At 40.1% G+C, this 26,954-nt stretch overlaps 1 long non-coding RNA gene across 2 annotated transcripts in view; it reads left to right on the top strand.

The window, feature by feature from the left end:
* The first annotated feature begins 10,121 nt into the window (after positions 1-10,121).
* LOC112951915 overlaps positions 10,122-26,954 on the top strand; it is a 31,352-nt gene continuing 14,519 nt past the window's right edge. For both annotated transcript variants that reach the window (XR_003250294.1, XR_003250295.1), the window contains exons 1-2: positions 10,122-10,165; positions 18,665-18,778. This is a non-coding gene — a long non-coding RNA (uncharacterized LOC112951915). The remainder of the gene's footprint in view (positions 10,166-18,664; positions 18,779-26,954) is intronic.

The raw sequence follows: 26,954 nt of genomic DNA, 5'->3' as shown, positions 1-26,954 counted from the left end.
TTTGTACAGGGCAGGAATGGTGCCCGGCTCCCACACCATGCAATGAGTGTGTGTGTCCTCAGAACAAAGGGGAGGCCGGGTGTTGTCCACGTGGCACTAGGACCACGTGTCAGGCATGGGCGCCCCTTGCCGCGGGTGTTGCACACAGTCGGTCTTGGCGGTGCCTCTGGCTGTACCGGTTGGGTTGTGCGGGACGGTGCTCACACRCCATGGGGCTGTGCTTGGATCCCAGGCCTTGTGGGGACAATGGGGCTTCCAGCTGTGGTTGCCCTGCGGGAAGTACTGAACCGAGCCGCCGGTACCGAATACATCCTTGCTTTACACCAGTGAATTCCTGGCGATGAAGTTCCTATTTCATGCAGTGAAATAGCTCCTAGCTCTGCTGTTCCYGTGCTCTCCTGCTAAACTATTCTGGTTTCCCCCTCCACTCTACAGCGCCTTTTAAACTACAGTATTACTCAAGCTCTACAGCGGGAGACAAGGCATCGAGCAACAAATCTGTTTTTATTTGTCCTCCTATCAAATAGCCCTAAATCAGGCTGTGATCAGATGTGGAATGGAAGCGCCCCAACCCTTTATAGCCTTCGCTCGGTGAGATAGGGACGAGGCAAGCGCCAGCCCTAAATCTTCTGGGTGCCACCCTTAATGACAGGGAGAGCAGGGTGCCAAAGTCTATTATGTGCTGAAAGGCCCCTAAGTGTTATTGTAAAGGGCTTCTGCAAAGCCACCATACATTCTCATCTGACGGGTTTTAGGCTTCCACTGCATGGGAAGAAGCTGGTGGAGTATTTGTAGTGTGTACCTGCCATATTTTATAGTAAAGAGCCCATTCGGAACAGCTCTCCTTTTTAATTATACCTTAAAATGGTATTAAACGTTGGCTCTGCTCATGCCGATTGCTGTTTGGTTGTAATCACTGCAAGAGCTCTTGCACGTTGAGACATCAATTTTCTTTTCATCAATGCTCTGCTTTTATGTGTGGAAGGGAATTTGAAAGCATATAGGCTGAAGCAGGAAATATTGCCGAGACGCACAGGATGATAAATTTCCCTTCTGATACGGGAGAGTCCAATGAGGAATATATGTTTTGTTCCTTTTAAAAAGTTTTCCTTGCTTAGATGGTGTTTGGAGGAAGGCGGAGGGAGGACAAATTTGTACTTTTATGGGGAGGGAGGGTGTACGTGTGTGTTTGTTTTTCTGCCTCTTAAAGTCTCCTTTAAAGTGGGTAGTTTATTGCCTGCTTCTCCTGACTTACTTATATTGGTAATTGAAGGAGAGTGCTGAACTGCTGGCCTGGTGCATTATTTGTGTGTTCTGAGGCTCCGGGATCCTGAAGGAGGTGATTATCCCCCCGGCTGCCTCATGGGGACTCGAGGGGAGAGGGGAAATTGCCAAGTTGGGCAGAGAGGCTCCCCTCTGTAAGGTCAGCACGGCAGTGAAACGCTGATGTATTGACACCTCACAGACCTTTTCTCCTTAGCTCGACACAAAAGGTGGCTTTAAATCCAGAGGAGAAGACTGCCTTGGCAAAGAATAGTTCGTGTGTTTTTCTGCTCCTCTTTTCATCCAGCCGGGATTCTCTTCCGTAAATCACGTTCCCTCTTTATGTAKGGCTTCTTTTCATCCTCTCCTACAAATGTGCAGGCAGGAAAGCTATTTACTGTAATCAGCTTTTTTTACTTAGCCTTTAAGGTTATTAATTTTGCAATATTAAATCTGGATGTTGTACTGAAGAGACCTTTCACCTGCTCGACTAATGCAGGTTCTCAGAAGCTGCCCCACACCSATGTAGCAGAGGGATGAGGGCTTCTCCTGGGGATTAGGCAGGAGCTAACACGTTTCCTGGATTTTCCGAGAGCATCCTTCAGAAAACCGCACATTCCATAATTCTCTGTCCAGTATTATCCTTCTGTGTTTTAGCTTGGATTATGCACTCATATCTTCCATGACAGATCCCCCATCCTTCAGAAATGTTTATTCATAGAATCATAGAATGCTTAAGGTTGGAAGGGATCTTGGAGGTCACCCAGTCCAACCCCATTTCATATTCATTCTGAAATTTTTACTTTTTGAGGTTTAAGCGTTGATACACATCTGCTTTGTGCTTTGCATTCTCTCTTCTAGAGTGAAAGAAAAGCAATGCCTAAGAGTTTTAAACAGGGAAAGATTTCCGTTCTCTTTGAATCCCTCCTTCACCAAGGAGTGACTAAGGTCAATTAGTGTTGTTGCTTATTTTTAAAAATAAATTTTCTAGCAGGTTGTAGTTAACTTAGCGCAGAYTTTTGGTGGAAGAGAAAAACTTAAAGCATATTTTGGATATGCAAGATCCTCAATGTGAAGTACGTCCTTTGGGTTGCTGTTTTTCAGTTTTTGAAATACTTATTTTGAAAATAAGTACTTCTACGGCCAATCTGTGTCATACTGGAGACACTGCATTCTTGCATCCAGAGAAGAGTGTGGTGGTGGTGGTGTTTTGCTTTTTACATTTACACTRATTTGTCAGTCTGTGCAGCCAACATCAGGAATCCGATGGGAAAGAACTGCACTAGCTATTTTTTTTCTTCTAAGAAAGGGATATTTAAAATTGGCATCTCCCTTCCTGTCAGCTGTGCACCTCGGAACAAAACTGATACTGAATAAAGACTAATTCCCTGCTGCCCATATAAATTCTCTTGTGTGGCCAAATACAGTCCCAGCTTCCTGAGTCTGTCCAAGGTGCCACAAAATGTAAGACTTATGGGGAGAGAGCACCTGGTGCCAGACACAGACACTCCCTTACTTTACTGTTTTTCCTTTTGGATGTTCCTTTAGAGGCATTACACATTCTTGCAATTATAAAGCATCATTTTTCAACCATAGGACCCTTGCTTTATGTAGCGTGTAGGGCAGCACACACACAATATGGCAAAATTCAATTTGCAGAAGCAACYGTAAGAGTGGAATCCATCTCTTGAGGACTAATATGGAAACCTAAATAATGGGTTCACGTGCTTTGAGGTTTTTTTTTTTATTATTTATATTGCATAAAGGGGTCAGCCAGTATAAATCAGCATGAACTACGGAAGCCAAAAGCCCTGTGTTGATTTACACCAACAGGAACCCAGTTCCCAGGGCAAGTTGGGGAGAGTAAATAGACCATTGGCACCTCCCAGCCAACGTTGACAATTGTGATGAGTAGCTACCAAGGGATCAAGTTGCCAAGTGTTGTAACTCTCCTGCTGTACACCCAAATTCATATATTTCTGTGAGAAATGATTTGTGGCAATACAAACTAATTTGCTAAATAGTTGGGGGTCTTTACATGGACATGCAGTTCATGCATTAGCAGATTGCAAGTGCTTCAGGGTGAGGATGTCAGCATGCAGRAAGCCTTGCAATCGTTCTGCCTTTCTTCCTTGCCTTGTTTCCTTCTCTCCAAGCTGGTTTGGGGCAGTGATAAACTTAGGGATTTTGTAYACGATGCCCAATTTCGATTTAAAATTGGGGAGGTCAGCTGGGGGTAAGCAGAGGGATGGGGAAACTATGACCTTTGCTTCTCCTRTGTTTAGAAATTTTGTATATAAAATGTGACATAGAGCATTTTCAACAGAAATTCAGGGACTCTGAAATAAAACACAACAAAGCTGAAGTATAATTAAGTACTACTTTTGTGCATATTCAGAAATTTGTGTATTTGCTGTAATATTATTCTGAATTTTACTCTTTCTGAAGATATTTATGTAGCTGGTATTCTTTGTTGTATTTTGTGGTTGCAGATGGTTTGGGTTTTATTTGTGTGGGTTTTTTTTTTAGTTTGTATTAAATTTCAGTCATTACAAATAACATCAAGCATKCTGGTTCTCTTTTCATCCAGAAATACCTCCTCTCCAGTAAGCAGATGACTACAAAGATGCTCTGCAAATTTAGAAAGATTAATTGTAATGATGGTGAAGTATAATTGCTCAAGACTCTTAATCTGATGGTTTTAAATTGATATCTAGGGCAATCCAGCAGATCAACAGATGTGAATATAAATGAGTGACTTGAAGCATAAGGCAGTATTATGTCAGGAAAGTATGAGGGGCTTGATTATTAATGGGCTTTTAATTAACAGGTATTCCACACAAACCTATTACTATTATCATGCATCTAGTTAGATTTAGCTGGTTACAGTCTTGGTCCATAATTCCTGCCAAGTCATACTGTTTTATGTGAAATTTAGATGAATGTTTGTGTGTTGCTCTTTTTCCGCCCCGATTATGCTGCTGGGTGCCCAGCTGTGGGGTAGCGACCTGCCGACCTGTGACTTGTCGAGGAGACCCCATCCCAGCAAGGAAGGGGCTGTAGGGTGGCTGTAAGGACCAGCTTCACTAGGTGCTTCTGGGGGTGCGTGTGAGGAGCTGTGTGCGCTCCCATGCCCAGTGCTCCCCGGGCCCTTCCAGCTAGGCGTGACTCAACTCCCCTGGATCTGCAGGAAAGCAAAAACACTAACCCCGTATCCATGGGGTATAAAATGGCATGGTGCAACTTTCCTCCCTGGAAGGTTTTGCCCTTGTTGTGTATGTCTCACCTCTGGGCTTATCTCGAGTCAGAGCATTGTATATTTTATGGTGAGYATCAGTTCTCCACCGATTGTGTTTTCAGGTATTTCTGCGTTTCCTATTTCACCGCCCTGCTGTTTGCAGCCTGCTGCTGCTGCACCTTGTGATGCCACTCAACAAAGATGTTTCCTTCAGGGTATAACTTGATCTGTTCCAGATCAATAAATCACATCCATGTGAGTTATCCATGATGTGATCCATATATCATGTCAGCTGGTGTTTGGTGTTTTTGTGGAACTGCTAATGTAAGGAGAGGGTTAATGCAATAATTCGAAGGAGGGGCAACTGCAGTGAGCTTCTGGCCCCAGCAGGGATGATATTTCGCTCCTGCCAAACTCTCAGTTTAAGGGAGTTTCACCATTCCTTTCTCTCCCATTGCTTTGCTGTTAGTTTGATGGGTTTGTTGCTTTGTTTTTGTTTTTCTCAGTCATTTTTCTCCTCCTGATGAAGTTACTGAGTTAAGATTTGGCCATCAAAACCACTGTGGTTTTCCTTGTAGAGCCCTCCTGTTAATGTCTCCTGCATAAAGCTGGTGTAGAGAGAGGCTTGTTGTGTGTCTGCTCAGTGCTTTCTGGTGCTGGAGACTTCAGCTTGGGTCTGAACCTGGCTCTGCACCTTTCCCTTTGGAGCACCCCAGTCTCCTACATGAGGTATCGTTACATTTCTGCAGCCTTCCTAAAATCCTGCCYACTATTTCATAAACATGGTCTCCATGAGATTTCTGGTGTCTGGTATTGGGCTTTTCCTGCCTGCTCCCATCCCAGACAGATCCAGTGAAGGAAGGCAGGCACTTCTAATGACTTGAGAGTATTGCTCTTGCCTCTCAGGTGCTCCTGGACTCAGACCAGGAAGGATTKCTCCTTGCTTTCTCATCTGCACGTGGTTCATTCTGGGCTCGGGTACCTTATCCCCCCTCAAAACTATTTGGGGGAGGAGGTGTGCAGATTCCAAACATTCATGTCCCTGACAACAGTGCACTGGCGAATGCCCCCTTGGATTGACAGTTTCCTGAGGGCAGGAGAAAATGATGTTTATGATATAAGCTACATGACAGCCTTTGAAGTGAGAGTTCAGAAAGTACAGTGGAAAAAAAAGAGGGAAAGAGGGAAGAAGGCCCAAATATAGTGCATGAAAAGAATTTGAGGCTTTCAGAAAGCAAGGTGGCTTCCCTGCCTCCTAGCTCATTAACAATTAATCCAAGTATTTTGTCAGACAGCTTTTTCCTAAATGTTTCTAAATCAAGTCTAAGGAAATCTTTACCTCTGATCTTCACCTGTGTTGCTTATTCCCTGAGAATGTATAAACCCTAAAACGAAGTTGAGGGGATTCATGAAGGAACTGGAATCGAGCACTTGCTTTTTCTGGTAGCTCGTTGCCCCCTGTTTGGGGAAAGCTGAAGTGTTCGTTATCCTCCTGAATCTGAGATGTGCTTAGTGTTCCTGGTAGGGACACGTTTCTGGAACGTGAAGAGCCTTTGCACTGGGTCCTATAGACTGAGAGAAAGGAGCGTTTCCTGTTTGGAGATTAAAACTCTAAATTGCATGCTGTGTGTATCAATTCCTGAAGACTTTAGGTATCAAATTTTGGCTAAAGTAGTCTCCCAAAAATCAGACTCTACAGCTTMATGCTGCCTGCTCAAGGGCAAGGGAAGCTAAAGGTGGATTTGTCTGGGTGGTTATTTCCAGCCTCCTGAAATTGAGCTCCTTTCCTTTTTCCACCTCAGTTTCCCTTTCCCTTTTTCATTTCATTTTCCCTCCTTCAGGAAGACAAATTCAACAGGGCAATCTCAGCATTATGAATAATTAAAAGCCTCTATGCTTTAATATGTCCATGTCTTATATCCTCCCACTTTARGAGACGTTGGCTCACAGACCCTTTATCTATTTGCAACTCCAAACTGGACAAGGCGCTTGCTTTCTGCTTTTATGCCTCCCTGGTGTTGCTCTTATAACTTTGAATGAGTGTTTTWTATTTTTGCTTTCTTGATAACTGCTTTTTTTCCCACAGCCTAACAAGACCTCGTATCTTTGCTCACCAAATGGCTTACTCTCTAACACATAGTTTATAAGTTATAGATGAAAAATTCAGGCAATGCTGTTGAATTGCTTTCTGTATAGATTTTGTAGTCCTTCCTTCTCACTGGACAATTTAAAAAAAAAAAAAAGTCTACTCTTTCTGCAAGAACTAGAAACCCATCTGCAGTCTGACCTCAGATACAGTTATGTTCATAAGATGAAGCTCTAAACTATTTTCACTTCATTTGGGTTACGTCTAAAATCTCTTTCCCACGAGCAGGTAAAACTGAGGCTGCAAGAAGTAGGACTCATCAAAAACTACATAGCAGGAGTAGTGTTTAGGTTCTCTTCGCTTGGAAAGCTGTTTTTCCTCTTTTTTGGCCCTTGACTACTTTGCCTTTTCTCACCCTCTGAAGGCCGCTGCATGTTCCTGTAGAACAGGAGCCATTCTATAGACTAGATTTGACCCCAGCTAATGACTTAACTCTGAATTAAAATTCAGGTATACAAGAAATGAGCAGAGGGCTGCAGCCTTGGYGTAGTGCTTGCAGTTCTTGTGGGTGCCCGTGAGCATTTCCTTTGTGCGTCGGGGAACACATGAAATACCAATTCAGAAAAGACTAGAGGCGGATCACAAATGAAAACGCCCCTTTGTCCTTGCTCCCTAGCAGCCTGCGATCCCGGAGAACAAGTCGGGACAAAACTTTGTGTAGTAAGAAACATATCAGTAATTTTGAGAATAGAGATCCCCTCTTATACCAAGTCTTAGCGTGTTCTAATCTGGGATTTAAAATGTCAGCCTTTGAAGTGCCTCCCCTTACCTTGTATGTCACTACACAAAAATGCAACGTTCTTGGGATGAAGGATAGTGTCTTTGACCCRATGTTGGTTTGCAGGGGACTGCTTTGCTGGTTGGGCATGGTGTGAGAAGTTTTTGTTTTGGTTTTAAACGTGTCTATTTCTATTTGTGGCGAAGTTTAATACACAAGAAACAATGGCTAAGTGCTCCCGAGCTCACATGTCCTCTATGTGAGTGTGTGTGCATGTCTGCTTCTTTGAGGTGACAGAGCAGGATGACACATCTCCCACTTCTGATTTTATACGTTTTTTATTTTGAAGACAAGAAATGCATCAATATTTGATCTTTTCTTTCTTTTCACAGTGTTGTGTCAGCATAATTTTCCTTAACAACAATGGATGCAGATTTATGTCTTGGCGGGTTGCTCGATGTGCTGAGATGCTTCCTAGTGTTCCCCTGTCTTTAATTTCCCAACTCTGACAGAAAAACATCACGTTCCTTTTATCTGTCAGACCAGAAATGTTCTCTTCCAAAAAGCTCTTGGATTTCAATTTTAGAAGTAAAGATAAAAGAAAAAACCAACAAAACAGGGGTAGGAATCCAAAGTTTTTTTTTCTGGCCAGGATTATCCCTTACCCAGTCAAATCTTGGCTGGGATGATTCGACTGTCATCAATGGAGTGGTGTTGGCCGAACCTTCGGTACCAAAGCAGTTTCTTCTACATGCCAGAACTGCAGTTTTGAAAGAATCCCAAAAAAATGATGTTCTGCCTCTGGTTATTCTGGCCTGTAACGTTCCCTTTGGATGCAGCACCGCGCGCGCGCGGCCGCACAGCAGTGAACCTGCATTCCTCAGCAGTGCTCTTCATCACTGGTTTGGAAAGTGAAAACCACTCCAGTGCTTTCAAGTGCATTGTAAACAGCAAAACTGGAACTATTTAATTTTATTCCTCCAGTATTGCTGGAAGGATAAATACTACAACAAATGGTAGTATTGGGTGGTTTTTTTAATGCCAAATTGCTATGATACCATAATAAATTAAGCCTGCAGATACTAACTACAAGCATGTGTGATCTGAGTGCTATTTCTAAATGTCCTTTTAAGGCTTCTTTTCATCACTCTGGACGTGCAGCTTCAGAAGAGGCCCCCTTTAAGGAACCAGATTCTGAAATCTCTTCACGTGGCTGTTGCCTTGCTTGACAGGATCTCTGTTCTTCGTAGGATGACATTTGGCCTTCAACCACCAAAGCTCCCAAAGCTCTGCTCTCTCTCCTCCTCCTCCTCCTCTTTTAAATACTATTGTGTATTCCTCTATTCTGCTCTTTCACTTGAGGCTGGAGGATATTCTAGTGTGGAAGGACTGAATAAGTTAGCTTCACACTCAGCAAGTTTCTCATGTTTTGTGCTCCTAGCATTGTGATCTGCTTACCATGCAGAATGAAACGCTCACCCAGACAGCACCTGCTTTCATTAAAAAGGGAGAGAGGGGGGGAAAAAAAAAAAGTAGCACTAAATGACACTCTRAAGACAGTGGAGATTGCACATGACTTCTTAACACAATTTGCAGTGACTGCATGTTGGAAGCAAGTTAGTATTGACCTTCTGGAGTCATCCCAAGTGTCCACGAGCATCCTAATGTAAAATTATACATAGACTCACAAAAGCAGAAGTCAGATTTGACTGAGGCTTCTGCATTTATGTGAATTTAAAAAATAATAATAATAAKAAGAAAAGCATGGCATATATTGAAGAGCACAACAGAGATTGCTCTGTTTTGAARTTGTAGGCCCCCTTGGCATCTGATATCTGTTACTGCTGGGACAAGGACACAATGTTCAGGACACATCCACAGCCAGTCAGGGAACCCACACACTTGCTAGAGGTTAAGTCCCACCAGGTTTTGAACAACTTCTACTAAACACCGAGCATCCCTGATTCCTCCTGGATGCTGCAACCAGGCAGCAGTGGCTGCTTCAGGTCTTGCATAATCCGGTCGTTTTAGAAAATATCAGAGGCTTCAGACACTAGCTGTTCAGTTTGCAAGCTCCCCTCTTTCAAAGGACATCTTTTCCCCTGGTGAAATTTCTCTTTTACATTCATCCCTCTTTTTTTTTTTTTTTTTTTTTTTAAAAAAAAAAAAAATGGAGAGAGAGAGAGAAATAGGAGGAGAAATTGCTTTCTTCTTCTGTTGGTATCCTCCATACCAAGGAGTTTGGGGAGTAGGACTGCAGATGCTGATCCCATAGAAGTGGGCAGCTTTCTATTGAAGTTGACATACTAAGACGAAATTAGGCTGTTCTGTCACAGAAATATCTTGTGTTGAATTCCGTAGGATTTTCTCTTTAGAAGTGCATCTCATGTCCAAGTATTAAACAATATTGAATCAGAATACAGTTTTCAAGCAGTTAATGTGCAAACAACTGTAGAAGGCAACAGAAATGTGGAATTTATTGTGCTGTGAGTAGGTGGTATTTTCAATGTCTCTGTCTCTTKTTTCTTTCAGGATATTACACTGGGTGCAACTTTTCTTGAAAGAACCATAACAAATCAGTAAGCATAGTTGTCATTGCACTTAAAATTGCACCTACTATCGTATGGTATAAATTGTTTTGAATGTGAAAGTTTTCTTGTGTAAAAATAAACTGAGTTTCTTCATCACAAATCAGAAAGTCAATCAGAAATGTTTTTCCTTCTGTTGCAGATCCAGGGGTTGGTGTATCCTTTGGGGCTCCAGCTTTAAGAGGAGTTAAGAACTCTACCTTTTTTGCAAGGTGGGTAGTCTTGAACATTGTGGAAATTCCTACTAGAAATATATATATTCTGCTTCATTTGCTGCTTAGTAATCTTTAATTTTAAATTATCCTAAAGTCTTTACACACGCTAATAAACTAAGCCTCATGACACATGATATAAATCAAGGATTATAAAGTCTTTCTGCAGAAATGACCCCCTTACATTCTTGTGGCATTCTTGCRTAGAAATTCCAGTACCTTCTTTTCAGTGGACTCCTCCTCTGGCACCATTTGCTTTCACCCCAACTTACACACTTACGTTTGTAAAGTTTAGCCAAATCATTTAACTATTGTTTATATCACTGCAAAGTTTCGGGAATCCTATTGTGTTATGAACATGAGAGGCCTGAAAAAGAAAATAAGTAGAACCAGTGTACCAAATAATTTGAGTAGTGGAGAAAAAAGAATAGCTAGATAGATATAGTTACTAATATGTACTGTTATCTGTAACCTTGGCTATTTTCTGGAACTTACAGATCTCTTTACAGAGCCTTTCACACATTTTTTAATGTTATTTCTCTTGTAATAAAACATTGTATAGTCTTACAGTTAAAGTATTTTGCTGAAATTCAAGTGATATCTAATAACTGTATAATGAAACCTCCTTTCTATGTTGGAGTGATGCCTCTTTTATATAGAGGATGTTGAAAGGTATAGCGATCGTTCTTCTTTTAGTTAATTATCTCTATCTTTAAAATCTCCCATTTGTCCCTACAGGMCTCCAAAAATCATAGTATATAATCGATATCCTAATCAGACTATATAATTATGCTTGTAGAGACCTATTCAGAGTACCTGCCTATGTGCAACTGTGCCTGCACAGAAGCAAGGGTGAATCTGCACATAATTATTCACCTAAACAATAGCAGAGTAATATTGAAGAGTACTTAATTCAAATGTAGCTGTCTTTATAGTGCATCAAATGGTGATTTAGAGTAAGAGATATTGTCTAGATATTTGAAGATAGCTATTACTGCAACTCTGCAAAATTAAATTTGTTTGTATCACTTTCAGAGACTGTGTCAGTGGGGAAAAAAGACAATATCCTGTGAATTCAATAGAAATAGCAGTAGAACACTAAAATAACAATGCAATTAAAATCCTCCAAGTCTTGATTCACTTGAAAACTTTGCTTCACAGTTGTGTGTCAGTTTGCAAAGAGACTTGTTCTTTCTGTCTCCTCTGTGTTCTACTTAAATTCCAAGCATTTCTCTTCTTCCACGATGTTCTTATTTTTTTTTCCTTACTGTTATGTACTATATAAATGTGGCTTTATTTTTTAAGGCTATAAAGTATTTAAAGGAATTGATGGAAAGATGCAGGACAGAACACAGTAGTATGTTACTGCCTTTCTTTTTTGTCTGTGTTGTCTATGAAGCAGCATACCAAAATCAAGGTTTCTTCAAATTGTATCAGTTAGTTCTGGGTATCCCAAGGATGTTTCATAACAAGCTGTTAGGTCACTCGGATACTTATCTGCACCACTTTGCTGGTATCCCCTGAGCTGGTCTCCTCTCTGGTTCATCAGCTCTGTTGGATCTGAGGGAGCAAAGGCAAAACAGAGAAATCCACTCAAGCCAGGTCAGCAATGCAATACGTGCAGCGGTGCCCTTCCCTACAGCACAACCATGTTCAGGCTCTTGAGCACCCCTTTGCAAAGAAAWTATTACTAGAGTAAAATGGAAGGACCTACAGTCACAACTGTTCTRCTGAATAGGTTTTCTGGGTGAAGGATCCACATACATACTTCAGCAAGCAGCCTCTTCATTGAGAACTGCAAAATCTAAAACCCAAAAATGTCCCACAGCAGAAACTGTGCAGCCTAGGAGATTTAGCCATCCTGTTTCTGTCAAGACCTATTTGTGCTGGCTGCTGACAGCTGTACTGCATTCAGGAAGGATAGGGGAAGAGGGAGAAATTTGCTGGAAAAGTGACTGAATTTGTTGAGTTTCACCTGGGACTGTGATGTGAGAAGCATAAAATCCGAACTCAAAATGTTTTGAAAGCAGAAAAAAAATATAAGCTTTAAAGTATGTTACATGGGCACTTTTCTACTTGCTTTTAATAGGAAAGTCGGTGAGGGGTGAGAAGGAAGTTCAGGCCTTACAAACTTGCCACTTCTCTGTATTTTGCTGATCATTCCGGGACAGGCATCAATTCTAATTGCTTGTTGGCAGGATCACAAATATCTAATCACTGGACGTGGAAGAGATTGTGTAGTGAGGTGGATGCAGAGAGGCTGGAAAGTAATTTAATGGAATGCAGTAGTGGCTGCTGTGCAGACTGTATCTAAGAGTGAGAATATTACATACAGAGAAGGTGGGTAGGTAGGCTTGGCATGCTCCTGGCTCTGGGAAAGAACACAGATATGGGGAAAATCAGGTTCCTCAGMTGATTCCTTCCTTTCTGTCCTCCTGCTCAGTTTTATGGATTTGCTTCTGTGCCTTAGATTACTTCTAATCATTTATATATGCCCATAACCTTTAAACGGAGCACCCAGTTCTGTGTCAGAAAAGTTGCCCATRAGTGCATGATGCCAATTCTGGCCTGGTAATGGCCCACAGATGAAACCTTCAGAAWCAGTTAGGAGGTATTCTTTAACTTATTTTCAGTTCAAATGCTCTGAATTATGCCAAACTTGCACTGATTATATACCCGCTAAAGGAAGAAGACAGCCTTTAGTTGCAAAGTGACAATTGTGCTGCTCCTGCAGAAAAAGGTGAAGCCAAGATCTAGCCAAGATAAAAGTACATCCTTGGGCAGCACACCACAAAAAGCCACCGGCTAAAATCAGACCATGTGTTTTTTAAGCATTTTGATGGTTTCATCCTTCAGTCTTGCCAAATACTTAACCCTCAGCCAAGGTAAGGGCAGGGAACCAATCCCATTATGCAGACTGTAGAAGGGAGCCAGTTATTTAGATGGCTTCCTGATTGCTACTGAGATGAAACAGATGACCTATATTGGTTGCAAAGCAAATACTTTAGGTTATGAGTTGGTAGCTGATAGTAGAGTTGGCCTTGTGCAAGCTTAAGTGTGTTCTTCCCTGTTACGGATTTTTGCTGGTGATTTATACATGCACATAACTTTTAGCCATGTCTCCACTTCCAAGGTTGTGGATAAGCTGTTGTGAGTGCAAAGATTCTGCTTTGTGCTGTTTCCAGTGATAACTGGAAAATGTTGTAGTACCTGTCCTCACAGCGYCGAGCCAGCATCAGCTCAGGCATCTCTATGCTCCACAGTTAGGAGGATCTCTATGCTCCACGGTTAGCAGTGTCATTTTCCCTTGGAATAGCTTCAAGATTTTTACAACTATTTTCTTATCTTATGCAATTTAGGTTTCTTTTCCCCCCCACACACACTCCTACTTTTCACCACCACTRTTAGTAGACTAATCTAGAGTTGTCTAACCAGTTAATAATGAAAGAGGGAAAAAAGCCTCTTTTGACCTGAGGAACTCCTGCATCAGTCCAGCATCAAGACTGATTAGCTACGTGCAGTTTTTGTGGGTTTTGCTGTTGATGTATGTTAGACTTCCAAAGAACAAAGGGCTCTCCAGGATATATATTTTGTGTCGGACAATTATCCAAGTGTCCTCTCGTGATATCTTCCATGTGTGCTCTTAACTACTTCTGCAAACATCTGAAAATGTGTCTTTGATCAATTAAGGCACCAGTTCCAGGGGACTAAAAACTTTTTGCCTTTGCAATCAGGGAATGTTCACCAAGACAAACCAGCTGTTTTCCCATAGCAACTAGGAAGTCTATCCCAGTCACAACATTTGACAGTTTGATTGCTTAGTTTTTTTCTTATATAGTCAAACCCTTTCTAAACCCACGCTACCAAATCCAGTAGCAAATATAAATGAACACAGCTCCTCCAGTTTTGACATATACCTGGCAAATGATAGAATCAAACTGACTCAGAGTCGAGCTCTGATCTTTGCTGTTGCTTGAGATAGTTGCAGTTTTTGGGCACCTTAAGCGTTGGCCATGTCTGCTTGTCCATGCATGCACCTCCTTCCCACCCAGTCTTCAGTCTTCATTTCCTATCATATATCTCYCTGTGGATCTTAATCTTTTCTGTCAGTACCTTAATCTTTCTCTTCAACATCTTTTGGTATAAGCATAAGAAAATAGTGAATATATTTTAAGTTTACACGACTTGCAACCACRTTTCTGCAGAATTTCCACAGTCATTCCTAATAACCAGTCAAAGCATCCATCCTGAGATGGATGTTCAGCAGTCAGGTATGGATTCAGCTTAAAAACAAAATTAGTGTGTCTTTGGTTGAACTGCTGTGCAAGTCATCGTCARGGAAAAAAATCTCATAGCACAAATTATATCTTTTTCAGCATGAAAAAATGCTCTGATCAACTGAGAGACCTTCATTGAGTAGTAGTATTCTTCCCTGTAAAGAAATATAGCCTTTATTTTATGTGCGTGTGTGCGATCGCAGGTGGATTCCCCTTTATGTAATACTTCATTATCCTAAAGTATTCCCTAAATAAATTTAGTTAACTCTTATTAACTGATATTCACTTGGTTTATTCATGAAGATTTCCTCTCATTTATTTATTTTTATTAAGGAAATTGATTGAGAACAAATATCAAACATAAAAATAAGAACTAAGAGCTGGTAGAACCCTTGCCTTTTTAGCATGCAAGCATCTCTTCTCCTGTTAAGAGAAGCCATTTTACATAGTCTTGTTGGCATAATTTTTTGCAAAACCAGGCATTTTTGAAATAATTGCAAATCTAGTGTCTTAACTTGCAGTTCATGACACAGACACCACCTGAATAGACCTGCCAGTTACATATGTGGGTCAGACTTCAGGCAACATTCAGTCTTTAGATGATACAAGTTAGATTTCATCTCAAATTATTTCACAATATTGCTATTTTATTACAAGAATTTCCCGCACAGCTTTGCCAGCTGAAGATGTTTAATAACATCTGTGCTGGCGAATGCAGTGCCAAGTCTCCTTTAACCCAGTAAAAGGAATAGTAGAGACCCTAGAGGATTTAATGCTTTAATTTTCCTAAACATGATAGTTTACCTTTTCTCTGCTTATGCTTTTTAATAACAGCATCCTTTCATTGTTGTGATTCTCCTGATAGAAATACTTTATTATGAAAAGCCTCAGGTGTTTACTTTGTGCCTCTTCTCTCCAGGTGTGCAGAGATATATTTTAGCAGGGAGTCTCAAGCCTGTTTTCCYGGTACATGTTTTTATGCATTTGAAATGCACGATTTGGGCTGCATGCACTGCTGATTCACCTGAAGGCTCAGCAGAGATCTCTCTTCATTCACTAAGAGAAACAAAACTGCTAAGTTTTAAATTCCAAGTAATTTTTTTATTTAATTTGAGCAAAACATTTGATCTTATCTAGCAGTCTCTGCCTTTTAAAAAGGTGCTTTGAAATAATGCATCATGGAAAGGGCAGGGCAATTTCTAAAAAGTAGTTATTATGAAATATCTTGAAATTATGCCTCTGCTCAAGATGCTGAATAAGCAGTGGAGAGGAACACAATTAAAATAGCCAAGGCGTGCCAGTAAGTATTTGAACTGCATTTTAAATGTGCGAGTTGCTTTAGGTGTATGTGTTAGTGTTCACACCTGTGTTTTTATGCATGTTATTTTATGGGGCCTTGTCATGCATTGATATGGGCCAGTGAAGYGTAGGGTGCTGTGTCCTGGCACACTGTTGCCTCCTCTCCTTCCTCTTCTTTTTCTTCCCCCATCTCCATTTAGAACAGGGCAGCATCCATCCCTCTTAAACATCTAATTTACATACATTTACATAGATACATACATTTACAGGTAAGTAAAATGACTAGGCAGCCTCTCAAGTTCCCTTCAAACTCTGTGGGCCTCAGTCAGTCACTACATAATAAAAATGCATCTGAGCAACACCTGCAGACCAGGCACCACAGCTTGTATTGCTAACTCCCACCTACCTTCATGACACCCTCCGAGCGAGCAAGCAGCACTGTAATTGCTTTACAGAACAAGCTGAAATGGAGGTATTTTAAGTGGTTTGCTCAGAGTTATCACAAAAAGGAAATTGTGGCATGGACAGAAATAGGTCACAGCTCCCTTTTCTTATGCACATACTAAAACTGCAGATTTCCAAGTTATAGAAAATATATCCCATTTGACTTGCCTGGCTGATGTATGTGTGACTGAGACTTAAAATTAGTTCTCTCATCCTCTTGAACTAGCAGATGTTGTCTTGTGTAAGGTCTAGACAAAAAGTCTTGATTCTGACCATCATTTGGGGAACGTTGCTTTTGGAGGCAAGAAGACAGTAAGTAGTCCTTCACACTTTGCAATGAGCCAAGATAGCCTAGCAAGCAGCCCCTTTATCCTGAGAACTTTAACTCCTGACTAGAACTGTTCTGTTTGGCAGCAGCCTGTATTGGGCATGAACATGCTTGTCTTTCTCAGCATCACACCTCTCCCTTGCATCTCCTTCTCATCTGCCCCTTCCYTTGCTCTGTCTTTTTACTTTTCTGTTTATTTCCTCCCAGTTAAGATTCCCTCCTCCCAATTTTCACCCAGGAAAATAAAATCATAAATCCATCATGATATTTGAGATCAATATGTTGCTTTCAGACATACAGCTAATTAGAGCACCTCCTTCCAACTCCTTTTTCATCTACATTATAAACAGCTTGGGAATCTACTRTGATAGCAATAGAATAATATCTACTATTGTCATTGTGTAGGGTACTAAACAAAATGGAACTTGATGTAGATTGGCACCTATGTTTTAACATGACTTAATTGTTAGAGTGAGAGGGGGGTGGAAATTTCATTTTGTTAAGGACTTTGGTTTTGACATCTGACTTGATTCTGACATGTTTAATGAAAAAATCTAAAATTTCACTTGCTGTCTTTTTTTAGATATTACTTTAAAGCAGATAATTAAATATGAAAATCTAAAAGAAAAACATTGTTTCAAATGAAAAGATGATACTATTAAACTATGGAAAAAAACAGTTTCCTCAGTCTTTTTAAAATTGTTACCTTTCTGTATTTTTTTTCCAGTGCATTCTTATAGAAGCAGTTTTTAAGCACCAATTTTAACTATTTTGCATTGCACATAAGCTTGAATGGAAGTTGAAATTAGTGAGTCTAAAAGCCAAACCTAAGATGTGCTGAGTTGTGACCTAAAATYGTATGGTATTTTGTTTATATCTGAGTCATTCTTTCAAGATATGCATCCTCTTTTATATCTGGGCTCCAGTTCCTGTCTTTTAATGAGAAAGTGTATGAAAACATATGATTGCCTTGATCTCTGGTTATTTGTAAATAGGGGCTCAAATTTGTAGATTGGATGAGTGTTAGTATGATTACAAGAGCTTGTTTTATATTTAGTCATGAAAGCATTTAGTTGTTAATCTTGGTCCATTCGCTTCTAGTCTGCGCATGTTTGAAACACAGTCTGAAGTCCTTGTTTCTGCCTTGTTTCTTTTTACTTCATAACCTCTTATAATGCTTTGCAAATTAAATATTGTAATTGAAACGGACAAGTTTCTTGATCACGAATTATAGCCTGTCTTGGAATGCATGATCTGTTTCATAGCCATTATTGTGACTAAGTGGGTTGTGTGGCAGGAGACCCAAGACTCCAGCTAAATAAATCATTGCCCGCTTGGTCAGTTTTAGGCATGAAAGAACAAAAGCATAATATAATTTCTGGTTCAAGTAAAGGATTATCAAGAAAGATTTGTGACTTGTGTGCAACCCCCTAACCTTCTGGGAAAGAAGGCATTCTAAGACTCACTTATCTTCCTAGGAATAAAATAACACACTCTTCCCAATTAAAAAAYCTTTATTGATAACCTGCGGAGCTATTTTGTGCCATAGCTAGAATTGCACGACAAAGTTTAGGTCAGTTGTGTAGACCTCCCAGCGAGATGTAAAAAGTATGTGGAAAATAACCCCTGCTTTCCTTGGGAATGTGAAGTATTGAGAAGCACATGCAACTTCATAATCAAGTTCATCATGGCATAGTCTGTGACATCGTTTTATTAAGAAAAGACAGACAGCTTATTTATTAGAGTAGAAGTCCAGCACAGGGCTTTAGTGCTTCAAAAGTACAAAACATACACAATTGTGAATGGGAATCTCTTCAGAGTTAATTTAGGATCTTAAATGCATGTAGATTAATGATGATGCCCTAATTCTAGACAAAAAAAAAGTTTAACTTATCTCCACTCCAAGTTATCCCCACTTATGACTGTAGTATATGGTACCCCCATAATAAAAGCCAAGTGCAGAAGCTAGTTATGTCACAGAATGATATATTATAAAGGAAACAAAACTGAGGTGAAGGCTTATGATGGACATCTTTTTYTAAAATCAGCCCAATCAAAAAGCTATCAGATCTAGTACAATCGCTGAACAGGCCTATGTTTAAAAGGTTTCTTTCAAAGACGTGTCTCACATGTTACTTCCTTCATCCCTAGGAAATCTTGGAAAGGATCAAGAGCCGAGAGAAGGTTTTTGAAGATGAGACCTGCCTTTATATTGTGACCACAGGGCTCAGCTGATGGAGCTGGAGTGTCTGTCATCCGTTTATGGTAAGTACATTTAAGAATTCTACTTGGGGATTATCTCTGCTTTTCCCCTCCATCTCCACTGCTATACCTTAAGAAGATAGAGGAGTCCATACTTGTTCCTTTAGTTTTTATGCCAGCCTAGCTCGTATTATAGAGCTTCATTGATGTTTCYAGGGCTGGGCTTGATCATATATGGCTGTAAATATGTTGAAGGAGATGGCCAATTTCAAAAACCTGAAGTGATGGAAAATCTTCTGCATCCTTTCATTTTGCTGTGGATAGAAGTATGTGATTCTGGGAAACTAGATGCTTCTAAATTAAATTAGGTGCCGGTGCGCTTGTTTAGCCTGTCCATGTCTATATCCTCATTAAAATAAATAAGGTGCTCGTTTTCTGCATTGTCTTCTACAYTCATAATTCACAGCTATATATCAGCTCTCCCAATAACTCCTCGGAAGTTGCAGTACTGTCATTCTTTTTTTCAGCTTTCTTACAGGATGAGTGGTGAAATTTGGGATTTTTCGTTTGCTGCTTTATGGACCAAAAATCAGCATAGCTTTTTATTTATTTTTTAATATCTCTGTGTGCTCAGTGTAGTCTTGTGGCATACCAGGAATAATGGCAAAAAATCTATAGTTGCTCCTGTGGTCACAGAGGAAGGCATTATAGATGGTGTTTATTTGCTTGAGTTTGGCCAAAACTTAAAACAGCATGATAGCAAAGTTTTGAATTAAGAAAATAGCTCCTTGGAAATTCTTGATTTTATGGTCATTTGAACTGGGATGATCTATTTAGAAAACTTATCTGACATTATTAGAAACAATCTATAATTTAATATCAAAGCCAAAAGGAGGGATTAAGCAATATCCCCTTATGACACCTAGCAAAACAGTATACGTCTGCAACAGAAGGATTCAAACAATAATTTCTGCCATTGCCAGTTAGGGGAKTTTTAAAATAACAGTTGCGAGGAATAATCTGCAGGTGAAGAAACTGCAACACATGTGCATTCTGACTGTCATTTGACCTGTGTGCAAGCATGTAAATCTCCTATTATTCCCAAACTGAATAATCCTTGGATAAAACCAAAGCCATCAAGCGGAAATAATAGTCAGAAGTATGTAGCACTGATAGTACCCAGACCCYAGCCGCCTTTTCTGGCTTTTGTTGCACTGCTTGCTGAGCGAGGGGTGAAATAAAACAGTTGCAGGAGAGTGTGTGAATCTTCAAGTACAACAGAATGATCTGTCCAGACTAAAAATACAGGGAAAGATGAAACAGGAGGAAGATTACAGTTGATGTACAGGCCTGAGACAACACAGCAACAACTCTTTTCTCCTGCTAACGGGTATGGGTTTGATCAGATGGGTCAAGCTCTGAACTGAGGGATTCCTAGTTCCTCCTCACGTCTGCCTTCAGAGACCAGGATACTCACAAAGCTATTTGGTTACAGGAGTAAAGAAGCACCCTGGCAAACTTTTGCCATATGTGACAAGAAGCAGATCCTCCTGAATGGAACRGAACATACGTTTTCCTTTCAGATTTGCCCAAAAAGAATTTTCATTGTTCCTAATAGTTTAATCCAGGTTCCTTCCTCTATATGTATGTTATTTGCAAAGAAGTTTAATGTATAATTTTGTTTGTTTACTTTCTTTTGTTACTAAAGAGTTTCAGGAAAATGATTTGAGAAAGTTAACTATAATTACTGTTCTCTTCTTAGTCTTGCTCTTGAGCCTGCCCTCTTCAGGCAAATCATCACGATAATTTTTCTGATGCCTGAAAGTGTCTAATGAAGAGAGGTTCTGCTTCACTTGCCTGGTCCCTCCAGACTTATTATACAGTCAATAGAGAAAGAGAAGTTTGTCCAGAGGATAAATTCAGAGCATCTAAACTAATCTCTTCTAAGTAACCTTCTCTAGAGATTAATCTCTTCAACTGATCATTGGTGACACATAAAATTTGTGTTGGTCTATAAAGAAAAAAATAGTGCCATTCCCCCAGGAAATTTGTGGATATCCAGTGCAACTTTTAAATTTGCTTTCTTATAAGTAACTTTAACCTCCTTTTTCTAGCTTTGGCTGGGAATATATCKAGGAATAAGTGCAATTGGTCCAGAGTCCGCAGGCAGTTCTGTAGTTTGGGGGTTCTGTTAGGGTGCAAGGTAAGAGGAACCTTTGAAAGTCCTCAGGCCCCAACACAGTGTAATGATTATATTTCATGAGATGTCAAGGATCTACAGTTGTAGAGAAGGGAAGCTACTACTTAAAGGACAATTAGAGGACAATTTTGTCAAAGCTGTACGTATAGTCCCRTAGAAGATGTTAGTGTGCCAAGAGTCAGAGTTTCAAGGTCTATCTTGAAGTAGGTGAATGACATTATTAGTTCTGTTGTTTTAAGTAGGGAGCTGCCCCATTCATGTTGGCAAATTCTAGTTAAGTCGCTCAGAGTTGATTTTTCAAGGCAACTGGAGCAGATGTCCAAGTGTTGCTACAATCATGCAGGCTCCCAAAAYAAGTTGATTATACAGTAGATAGAACTGTGGTTTGTGGCTATCTCACCAGATTCTTGGATGAACGCTTGAAGGGGTTGAGACAATTTGTGGCTATTGKGGCACTATGGTTTCACATGTTGCCTCTTATGTAGCATGTGTTTCAACCTCAGTACCACATATGTTGTGTCCAGCCAGAATGTCCTTGTGCCTGCAAAACTACATAATAGACACTGTTGTGATTGACTTCCTTCTCCCTTCCAGTTGATTCCAAATATCTCTGGTAAAGTCATTTTCCCCTCATCWCCCTGACTGCACCAGCTTCCTGTCATCTACCACATCACCCTCGCCACCAGTGTGATCCTCCATCTCAGTCCTCAGCCCTTTCTGGCCATCATGTGCTCCTCAAGTACCTCTCTGTCTGCTCATTCTGATTCTCATGTTTCCAAATTCCTGCTCTTCTGTTGCCAAACTTGACATGGCCTCTTTTATGTGATCCAGACAACAAATTCTGAAAGAGAAAGGACTATTTAGACTTCTGCATGAAATAAGATTCAATACATAATCTATACATTATAGGGAGATCCATGAGTTTGAACTAATTTGACTTGAGGTTTTTTTTTACTGACAGTTGGAAGAGTTTCAGCTGCATCTCATTGATGCATGTTATCTCACTTGAAATTCACATTTTCTCCTATGCCATTGATAAAAGCTTGTCTTTGAAGACAATGACACTTAAAATACCTTTACTTCTGATAGAGAAGCAATGGATTTTTTTCTTGACAGACTTTATTCTGAATAACTCCTGTTTTACCCACTTGTCTTCCAAATGATTTTAGTTTCAAGACTTCCCACCGATCCTCCCTCTATATAGAATGCAGCTAGAACATTTAAATYAACTGTGGCGTGCTAGTCAATAGAACAGAAAATGGAATGAGATTCATGTCTCTGGATTGCTATAAATTATTGGAGAATTCTGTGCAAGATTTGTTAGAGAAACTCCCGCTATCTGATCTGGTTTGGGTCAGTATGTAAGCCCATGGATAAGTACACTTGATTTTCTTTAAACAGATGTTTTATCTGTCACACATAATGCCTATCAGATTAGGTAATTCCAGGTGATCTTGACAGTTTATTCTATATAAGTCTTCACAGGAAAGGCAAACTTTACAGCGCAGTTCAGGGAAATCATTTGTCTTCTGTTCATTTTCATATTTTGCTGTCACAGAAAATCATTTCTCACAATACCATATGTGCTAGAACCATTAGACTGCTCTGTGCTATATCCCATTTATTTTATGCTGACTGATGCTTGATTTTCACATGTTAGTTCCAGAGGAGCAATTCAGTAATAGGTTTGGAAGGTGTTTATCAAATCCATAGCTCTTACCACAGTACATCTTACAAAAATGAAAATAAATGCAGTTGGTGTGCATTCTGAGACCAAGCATTACTGTTTGATATAGGTATTGTAACAGTAGTTGTTTAGGAGGAAAAAAAGAGTTTTAGTGTGTGAAATCAGATGATCCTATCTATGCGTTGTGGCAGATAAACCAAATTCTTTGGATTGCATGTTAGAAAGAGGAAGAGATCCTATAACCTGCAGCTGTAATGACTTAAACTGCTGGTCGGCGGCAGGACTTGACATTCTACCCACAGAAATAATAGGAAGAGGAACTCTTAAAGCTTCCCATTGTCAAATGGGCTTTGACAGTTTGTCACAGATAACTTTCTAAGTCCTAGAAAGTGGCTTTCAGCTAGCTCAGGTTCCTACGTGGGGCTTAATCTCACTGGGTGACAGGTATGTGAGCAGTCATTGGAAGTCTATATGGAAGATCGCTTCTTATATGACTAGATCACGTGATTCAAGGTACAGCTTGTGGAAACTGGCCTTAGGATAGAAGCATTTTCAGCTGATGCTTTAAATACTGAGGACATCCCTACAACATGGGTCATTTCATCACTGAGGCATTTCATCACCTTCAAATCACATGTAATAAAAGCCTCAGTTCCTGAGAACTGCTCAGGGCACAGGTAGGGCGTGCATAATAGCCAGGGTTGCTATTTGAATTTGGCTATCGCACCAACAATTAGGGATAATTAATATGGGGGAAAAAAGTCTTAGCTTCAACACAGTTATGTTCTTGATTTTTAATATTTGCACTAGATGAGCTACGTGCCTTTGAGAGAGGAGCTTGTCCTGCTTTGGCACAGTCCTCTGATGGTGCCTGAGCATCATGAGCGTCAGTGATATTCTGGCTAATGCTACATCTGCTCCCCACMAACTTTCATGCCCTACCACTCCTTTCTCACCCTCATGCACCTTTGCACTGTTCAGACCTTTCCTCATCCACCACCTCTTGGAGGTGCCCCAAGAATACTTGATTGCAGCCTTTTGTCAGTACTAAATCATATTTTTTCTTCAAGGCTGCCAGATCTTCCCAGTTGCTGAAGGGCATTTTCTCTTGCTAGAAAATTTGGCAGAGAGTTTCCACTGTGTATTAATGAGGAGCAGAGATTCAAACTCCCTTGAAGAATTAGCTTTTCAAACGTAAGTAGTCAGAGAGTGATAGAAACACGATAAGTTTTGATGATTGTGCAATGCTGTTCTGAGCAACAGCTTGCCCTGCTTTCCTCCTCCCATCCCATGGACATAGCTGAATTCCCTGCAGCAGTATGTTGTGGATTCCTCATCGTTGCTTGCCATTAAACACTCACTAGAGAAATTTGTACAAGAACAATCTGCAAAGGGGTACTAGACTCTGACTTCGTAACTCCTTTGAAATCCAGTGTGCTAGAGTTTGAGAGAATATACGTGATTTGATTTATATATAAAGATATATATATATAGTAAATAAAAATATAAATATATAAAAATGTGTGTGTGTGTGTATATATATATACACATCTCTGTGGGTGCGGTGCGTGTGCCCATGCTTGTTTGTGCTTGTGCTCTTCCCTGGGCACCCACAGTTGTCTCTTGTCAGAAAACTCCATAATAAGCTCAGTGAGGCTTTGGTCTGGCTCGGCACGGCCAGGCGTGCACCCTTCCTATGTGTTCCAGGAAGGGGCTGTGGACAGTACGTGCTCCAAGCATTCTTGAGGAGGAGGAGCAAAGAGGAAAATGGATCAACGTTTTTGATAAAAACGCATCAAGACTGGTGTTTTAACACGTCTTTTTCTGCGTGTTTTTTTTCTCATTCAAGTAGCCTGTCAACCTGTGAGCTTGTAGAGCTGATCCAGGTATTCTTGAGTGGCTCATATTTTTCGTCGTGCTGCTCAGACRTGACCCATTTCTGTCTACGATGATCACTCCATTCTGCATCGGAGCACAGGCTTTGRCTGAGGTGTATGTCAAACAGCCCAGAATCTCTGTATTTATACATATGCAAGGAGCCTCTCCACCTGGTCTGCTCAGCCCTAGCAATCTGATCACCTTTTCAAGCCTCTTTTTGCGAGAAGGAAGATCAACTGTCACGTATAACAAAGCATTCATGTGCCTGCCATCAATACCAGGTGGACTTCTGTCAGGGAGAAGATGGTATTAAGACCTATTGCAGACACAAGAGCTGAATTCTCTTTTTTGTACAAACTTCTTTTTTTTTTTTTTGAGAATAATTCCAATAATTTATTTAGAAGACCTGAAGTCACCATCTGTGCTGGCAAATAAGAGTTTTATTGCCCACTGTGGTTGCAGGGTTGTTATATTAGCAAACTGACGATGGCACATCGCTAGTGAAATACCAAATGGATTACAGAAGACCTTGTGACTGGGCATTGCTTAGCAACAACACATGTTTAGGTCACAAACTTGGTGACATAATTCGTGCTGGGATGAATAGGTAATATCTGACTATGTAAGAAACTTGACATTCAAAGCAACTAGCCCTTTCACTGCCTTCTGGCAACACCAAGAAGTGAATGCAGAAATATAAAGCAATGTTAAAGATGAGAATTCCTTTTTTTAATTGGAGAGTGATGAAGTTAATGAGATGGGTTTTTTTTTAAATTGGAGAGTGATGAAGTTAAGATTTCTTCTGCTGCAAAAATTCTGTGATTCTGTGATTTCTGACTAAAAATATTTTGTTATTTTGTTCATATCTTAATATACAGGACATGTCATAGGGAAGAGTCAGTATTGCTGTAGAAATCTTGACTTTTTCTCTTTCCTGATTTATTTCATTTATGTATGTGGTTAACACTGCATTTTAATATTATGTTATGTTTACTTATATGTTTTGATGTTTTAGAAGGAATGTTCGAATTCAGTGTGGTTAATTGGGTTGTAAGGATCATGTCTGAAAGAGGTTGTTTTCCTGCTGCTGGCAATTTGAATTCCTTCTCTTCACATTAATAGGGCAGGGTACTGTTCCTACCTTCATGTCAGTGATGGTGCCTGCACAATAGACAGTCATGCTTGTGGCAGGTGTTCTCACACGGTACTTTTGTTTCTGTAGCCTCAAAATTGTTTTTCTGGATGTGTTAGTTTTTCCTCTTTAAGTAGACATATGTTACATTACTCTGTATTGTGTAGAAATCCTATGGGAGATAGCAAAGAGGTGGTTTGGTTCTTCATTGGAATCTACTGTAAGGATATAAGCGTATCCCGGGATCTCAGTGTTGTGCATGTGTGGACTGACTTCTGGGAGAGCGCGCTGCCAAAGTGCTGGTTGAGTCTGTCTCTATCCCAGGATGGATGTGTTTGTGCTCTTAAGAGAACAAACAAGTACTGCAAATTACACCTGACCTCAGCACTGATTTGGTTAGTAATTTCAAAGGGAAAAGCTCTGAGATGTTCTGCTTGTTCTTGGCAGAGAAGCAATAACAATATTTGTTTTAAACAAAATTTGTAACCAGGTAGGAGCTTTTTCATTCCAAAATAAGAAGTCTGACATTAAAGGGTCTTACATATTTTAACATGCATGATCTAAATACTTAGAAACTGTGGTGGGTGTCTTTGCCATGCTGCATTTTGGAGTATTCCACTGGACTGTGGTACTTCATTGAGATATTATGATTTTCTCATATAGTGATTTCATTGTTTCATCAGCAACTCAGAAATATGCCCAGTAGAGCTGTCGGGACAGAACTGTGTGGTGTGGTACTGCAGGGCTCAGCTGCAATTTCAGTGCTATTCTTTTCCCCCTGTACCTCCTTGCTAGGCAACTGTTGAACATTTTTAATTATCTAAAATGTTGTTGCACGTGGTGGTGGTTGGTCAGATGGCATAACCCTCACTTGTCTACAGAAACATGTAGCTACGATTCTGAAACGGAAAGCCATAATTTCTTCATGTAAGTCTAAAAATTTACACTGAGAGAGATTTAACTCAGGCCAGACTATGTGAAAGGATTCATATTTAAATGAAAAAATGAAAATTGTAGACTCGTTGTTAGTATCCAAGTCTTATGTAAAGCCATAACATATATCTGAAATTTGAAACTTTTTCATGTGTAGTTTGTTTATTCAGCAGATGAAGTCATCTTTCTGATATTACATAGTGCATGAAGTGTGAATGGAACTGGTAGCTCGAAAGCATATATGTGAGTACTGTAAAAATGAAAACTTTGTGACCCGTTTGCTGTGTTGAAGCGATGAGGCCAAACTCCAGTGTATCAACTTGGACACAAGTGTCAATGCTATCGGTAAGTCTAATTAACACTGTTGATCTATGACAGATCAGGCTTAAAATATTTCTTGCTTATAAAA

Source organism: Nothoprocta perdicaria, unplaced genomic scaffold (assembly GCF_003342845.1).
Source record: "Nothoprocta perdicaria isolate Ctin4 unplaced genomic scaffold, notPer1 scaffold_105, whole genome shotgun sequence".
Taxonomy (NCBI): domain Eukaryota; kingdom Metazoa; phylum Chordata; class Aves; order Tinamiformes; family Tinamidae; genus Nothoprocta; species Nothoprocta perdicaria.
Note: the sequence above shows the minus strand (reverse complement) of the source record. Positions and strands in the feature narration are given on the sequence as shown.